The sequence below is a fragment of the Mus caroli genome, unplaced genomic scaffold (genome assembly GCF_978045245.1).
Source record: "Mus caroli unplaced genomic scaffold, Mus_caroli_1 scaffold_14, whole genome shotgun sequence".
NCBI lineage: Eukaryota > Metazoa > Chordata > Mammalia > Rodentia > Muridae > Mus > Mus caroli.
The window spans coordinates 39,188,583-39,195,261 of record NW_028227269.1 but is presented as its reverse complement, the minus strand read 5'-3'; the positions used below and the strand labels follow the sequence as shown (position 1 = coordinate 39,195,261).

Here is a 6,679-nt window from a genome sequence, read left to right as displayed (position 1 = left end):
CTGCTTCAAGATAATGGCACTTCCATCTATAAACTTCTAGATCTAGATGACTGACATTAAAGTGCTTAACAAGCCTCAAATATCTGTTGCCAACTGTTGGATCTCTTGAGGTTCTAGGGAGAAACTTTTTTTAAACTGCTTATGAACACTTGAGAGCATGTTGATGCCTTACACCTCTGTTTTGTTCTGCTTTTTGCAGTAATGTGACAGGGCAAGACAATACAGGGGGTTCTTCCAGCTTGTATTATTATTAAATCCATTTCAGGCTTCACTAGAATTTGATCTTTTTGAAGAATTCTATGGAAATATATCCAATATCTTCTAGGAACCTGGGATCAAGATGCCCCAGCTAGCTTATCTTAGCTTCTGTTAAACTGCTTGTGCAAACTTCCCCTCCAGCTAACTGCTTATCTTAGCTTCTGTTAAATTGCTTGCTCTGTAAAGGTGCCATATAGCTGCTGAGAGAGATGCTAGGATGTGATTTCTCCCTTTAAAAACCAAAAACCTGTGCTCTAGACACTTGTTACACATAGGTCCCACATATCTGAATATATGAGTCCCAGCTGACTAGAATAGATTTCCAATTGGCTATTAACTGTGCCTGAGTGGTCATCTCTGATGGACTCCCTGTAATAATAATTAAACAGTAACCCTTGATACCTGGTCCCAGAACACATAGACTAACTTCCAGCCAATTGTAAGTAGAAAAAGTAAACAAAACAAAAAACCCAAATCAAACAAAACGCATTATTCCCACCCCCAAATGATATTTAAGTCAATCATGGAGATGCTACTGTTTAGCCAACCCTAAAACCCTGAGTCTCCTTTTTAAAGACAAAGTCTCAAGTCCATGCTGGGGTGCTAGCTCCAGGATCAGCCAGATTCTGCAGAAGAGATAAGGAGGTGGCAAGGAAGGAGTGACTCAGGCACGGTGGTGGTGATGGTGGATGATCTTGCAGCCTGACTGATTGGCAGTTAGAGTGATTTTTTATTTATACAGAACTCAGTAGGCAAGGATAGAGTCATGTTGTTCCAAAACATAGATCATTTCATTTTTGTCTCTGGATGTGTGTTTTAACTTCCTCTTGGTCATGAGTCTAATTATCGTTGATAAACAGTGACCGAACAAAGTTATCTTTTACAATCACTTTCCCTCATCAACCCTCCCACCCAACTTTTACGAACCTAGAGGCATATTTTGCCAAAGCATGACAGCTCATTCTCAGGCTGGTAGCTCTTGCTGTTTCAAAACATTGGAAAGAAAATCTCTAAGGCAGCCTGGGTAGATTGTCGTGTTCAAGCAGTGTATTAGCAACTTTTAATGGTCAGAGTGTTGATTGTTATCAAACCTAAGAAAAATCTTCAGGCTAAAGCAGCGGCAGTTATTATTTAATTTCTGCCATAATACAATGTTTGTATCTTTGTGGAATTTATTTATATGTCTAATCTTGATACTCTTTTGTCCCCTTGGTCATATGACACCAAGTGGCCCCCATGAGCTAACTTTTCTAAGAAGAGCTAACTTTTCATTCTTTTATCATTTATCTATACTATTCTTTGTCCATTAGTAGAAACTCATATGTAGGGCAGAGATGACTCCAGCCCACCTAACTTTGTTGTTGTATCATTTCTTTAAGGAGAGTACCATATACAGCCCTCAATCTTATATGCCACATAATTTCTTGAGTCTATAGTAAGAAGAGGCTTTTAATCTGATCTGTTGCCATCTCCTCTAGCTTGCCAAATCTTGTTTACATTTTTAAGTTTACTTTGTTCTGATTATCTTGTTCCTGTGCAAGTACAGGGACAGAATATGTGTTCCAAGAGTGTCTGGGAGTCAGAGCCTCTTAAGGACATCTCTGGTGTCTTTATTTGAGTCACAACCTCCAGGGCATAAGAAAGACCTTCAAGCAGGGCCAGATAAGGATCTCTCTCTAAAAGGGGGAGGGGTAGTATGCTCAGGACTTTCCTGGGGAAACTTAGAAACAGTACTCCTGAGAGAAGGCATAAATGATTCATAAGAAATGTCCATCAATCCAATATCCCAAGTTGTACAAATATTAAAAGCCCCCCAGCATTCAGTAGTGGAGATCAAGACCAAAAAATGAAAGACGGCATGGCAGTGATTGCATCCGCGTCACTACGCTCAGCTTTGCTGGATCTTTGTCAAGCAGCTCTGCCAGCTTTATGACATTTGCTGTTCCTATTAGATATGGATGAGCCAAGTCCATATTGTTATTGAACTTGCTTTGTATCCAAGGATGACCTTGAACTCGTGTTTCTTCTGCCTCTACTTCCTGAGTGTTGGGATTAGAAGCATTCACCACCCTGCCCAGTCTGTGCAGTGCTAGAGATTGAACCTGGGACTTCTTGCATGTTAAGGAAGCATGCTAGCAACAGAGTTACATCCCAAGCCATTTTCTCCCTCTTTTAAGATGGGATCTTATTCTGTAGCCCAGGATGATTTTGATCTCACTATGACCCTCCTGTCTCAGTGTCCTGAGTGCTGAGATTCTAAGCATGAGCCATTTCCAGCTTCAGTATATATTTCTACACCCAAACGATTGTTCTCATTGCAAACTTTAAGGTGTATGGGACTTTAGATTAATTAGGATTCACCAATAGGCTATAAAACGTTGCTTAAACACCAAATACAGCATCCTGTAGCAACAGGTATTATATAACCTGAGCTGATTATTCAAGCCCAAGCCACCTGTGCCTGAAGAATGCAAATAATTATCATGAAGGGAATGTAGGGAGACATAAGTCATCCAGGTATTTGAGTAAATTCTCCCTTTTATTGTACATATGTAAAGCAGTCCTCGGACCCTTGAGGCTGTTGAAGAGTAATAGCTACAGAAGGGCATTTTTGATGTTGCGACAACTGCAGAATCTTCAAAGCATAATTTACTCCACTGACAAAAGCTCATTTCTAGATGCTTCCCTGCTTTGCAAGTAGTGCCACTGAAGGAGGATGGGAATCTGCTTGGATTTTTACCTGCCTTTGTTATTTCTCTTCAGCAATGATTTGTGAGCTTCATGATTTTAGATGAAAAGAATCTTTGAGTTAGTTAAGGGGTGACCATGTGAGAATGCCAGTGTCCAATCTTATAGAGCACTCACATGCTGGGCGGCTGATTAGACAAAGGCCACAGGAAGAGGACCAGAGAGGCAGCTGCCTTGGGTAGGGGATTTGGGTTTTTGCCATGGTTGACACCTATTTATTTGTTATTTGTAGACAATTTCCCCAGGGAAGGAAGGGAAGTGTGTCATCCTGCTAGAGGAACAGAGCAAGAAAACCTGTAGGTGACTGCTAATTTTCTCTGAAGGTTGGAAGATTTATATGTCATTTTTCTTTTTCGAAAACTGTGTACCCCTAGCAAGGAAACTGAAGACTCCAAGCGAAAGCTTAAGGAAAGTGTTTTAGATCTACCTCCTAAGAATAGCATCTGTTATTATCCACCCAGACAGACAGACAGGCAGGTCAGTCCCTGTTAAGTTTTTCACACTCTTGTCATAGAGACTTTTAATTTTAATCCAATGTCGAATGCCACAAAACCTTGACATTTAAAGACTGTAGTTATGACCAGAGCCGTATTTTGTTTAAATCCAGTTATGGCAATTAGGCTGCAAACCTCATGTACTCCAGGTGGGTAGCGAAAGCACCTCTGTGCTCTGTTCTTCCAGGAAAGCTGGAGGGAGGTGACTCCTGGTTGGTCGGGGGTTGGATCAGGTCTCCAGGCTCCTCTCTACCTTCTGCTCCACCTCCTTTACACATTAGCTTTCCAAGAGTTCTGTTGTCACTTCCTCACACAACCAAGTCCCCTCTGTATGACTTCCCCTTCTTAGAGCAAAGGAAACTACCTCCCAGATGGTCCCAGCAGCGATGCTGCTTTCTACATCTTTTGCCAAGAGACTTATTCCTGAGATAACCCCAGGAAAAGAAGCTGGGATGACCTTGTTTGGTTGACTGTTCTAAGTTTGGTTCCAGTTGTCTAGATCATCTCATTGTTACCCCCAAAGCCCAGAATCAGGGAGCCACTCAGGACCATACAGAGAAAGACTATTGTGGAAACAGGATTAGATATTTCTTATGCGTTAGACAAACATAGGGTGGTGGTAACAAGAATGGATTGCAGAAGTCAATGATCCTGATTCGAAATGGGTCTCAGTGGCCTATGATCTTCCTCCATATTCTTCCCCATTCAGCTTCCCTCTTTTCAGTGCCAGGGCCCTGTATGAGAGCTGCACTACTGAGCCCAGAAGTGGATGTTTTCACAGCTCCCAGAATAAATAAGATCTGATTGAGTTACCAACCTTGGGTTAAGACACTGCAAGAGGGAAATGGCAATAAGTATCTCTAAGAAAAATAACTTTTAAACTCTTCTGGCAGACTATTAATAATCATCAGTCTATAGCTTAATAGTGTAGTACTGGCTGAGCATGTACAAGGTCTTGTGTGAAATCCCTAATACACACAGAGACACACACAGTTTAAAAAAGTTATTTTATTGTTTTAGATGTATGGATGCTTTGCCTGCATGTATATATGTGCAGCACATATGTAATTGGTGACCACTGAGGGCAGAAGAGGACAATAGATCTCCTGGAACTGGAGTTATGAGCTGCCATGTGAGTGCTAGGAATCGAACTTGGATCCTTTGGAAAAGCAGCCAGAGCTCTTAACCACTAGGCCACTTCTCCAGGCCACATATCACTATAACCAATTAGATATTACTGCTGATGAATACATGTACATCTACTGTTAGTAAATAAATATTCTTTTTTTTTCAGTGAAAATGAATTTATTACATATGCTTAATAGTGACATTCTTAGAGTAGCCACTGCAGAGCAAGTAGGTAGTCTCCATTTCTCTCCCTCAGTGTGTGCTGGTTATTTCTGGAATCTACAGATTCTGGGTTTCTACACACTGGTTGCTTCAAGTGACCAGAGATGGAAATAAGGAGGTGGCAGGGGTTCAGCTCAGGACATTGGTCCAGAAGCAAGAGAAAGGCTCTGGCCCATCACTCCCTGAAAATCTGTCTGGTTTCCTAGCTAGGATTCATCAGTGGTGTTTTTTTTTTTTTGTTTTTGTTTTTTGTTTTTTCTTGGTGCTTTTAAATCCTCTGGCTGCACCCTGGCAAAAAGAGATAGTAGAAGGTATTCTGTGGCTGTAGGTCCTCCTTCAGGGGCAGCGGTTCAGAGCAGATCTTCATGGCATCACTGTCGTCTTTCAAGGCTCTGGCTGCTGCATCTGCTGCAGCTGGCATGGCTGGGACTCTCTTTGTCTTGAGTCTATCAAATCAGATATCTGCAGGGTACATGTATAGCCTTATCATGTGATCCGGTCTTAGCTGGTCTTGAACTTCTCTGGGCAGTTTTCACCTGAGCCCTGTACATGTCTTGCCTCTGGGCCAGGATCTAAAACAAAGAGTTATGTCATTCCAGGAAGTGCACACCCAGCAAATGCCCGGAGGGGAAGGCACAGCTGCAGAAAGAGCAGGTGTTTCTATGCCTCACGTGGTAATGGTGCTGGTATTCCACTATGGAGGCAAAAACTTGGCAATGGTCAGCCACCTGACAGGTGAACTCTGGCACCGTGGACTTTTCCAGCATCTCAGACACTTGAGTGAGCATGGCCTGTAAGCACAAGTGCTGCTGCACATCCCCATCCTCGAAGAATTCGTGATCCTGCAGGAAGTGTACGGGATGTGGAGCAAATCAGAAGGGTGTCTCCCCAGCCACAGGGTTTACTGATTAGGCTGCTCCAAGCTCCTCGGCCCTTCAGCCACAGCCCTTCAGCCCCTGTCAACATAAATCAATATTCTTAAGCAAACCTGAAGAATTTCTAAATAGAGTCATCAGAGTCATATTCTAATGTACTTATAATTCCTAACAAAGGCCAGGCAGGCATTTGCCTAATGTTCCGGGGTCCTACCTCTGGCTTTAGACTTTATTTCTAACCTAAGATTCAGTATCCCTTATTTAGTAGACATGTAAGTCTGGACTCCTTAAATGAGCCAGTCTCATTAGGTACAATATAGAAAATAAAACAATCAGAATAATGCTTGCATCAAAGGTAGGTAGAGAGGAATGAGATGAGGCATAGGAGATCCTTAGCATATTAATGACCCTAGACTGGCCTCCTAGCCTGTAATGACCAAGACATGGACAAATATAGCCAGATGATCTTTTAACCCCTTCAACATGAGACCTTTGCATGACTGTTTCCTGTTCCATACTTACGACTCTGTATTGATACCAAGACAGAAAGTATGTAAAATGACAATGTGTCTCCTTATTTCTTCTCAGTCTTTCTCAAAGAACGTGGTATCCACTTTGGGGAACACCTCTTTATTTAAATTACTAGTTTTCTAGGGTGGGGAGATGAAGTGTGTGTGTGGTATGTGTTTGTGTGTGTGTGTTGCTGAGGGTTAGATCTGGGTGTTTGTCTATGCTAAGAACATAATGTAAGACTAAGCTACATTCCAAACCAGTATTATAAGGGTAATAATGCATCATGTTTGTATCCTAGTTTGCTTCTCTGATGTAAGATCAGAGACCAAAAGATCACTGACCAAAAACAACTTAGAGGAGGAAAGGGTTTATTTAATCTTTTAACTCCCAGAAGATGATCCTTTCTTGAGGGAAGTCAGGGTAGGAGTTCAGTGCAGGAAT

At 41.9% G+C, this 6,679-nt stretch overlaps 1 pseudogene; it reads right to left on the bottom strand.

Annotated features, from left to right (window-relative positions):
- Window positions 1-5,066: 5,066 nt before the first annotated feature.
- On the bottom strand, window positions 5,067-5,704 carry LOC110307341 (zinc finger protein 511 pseudogene; annotated as a pseudogene).
- Window positions 5,705-6,679: the final 975 nt, after the last annotated feature.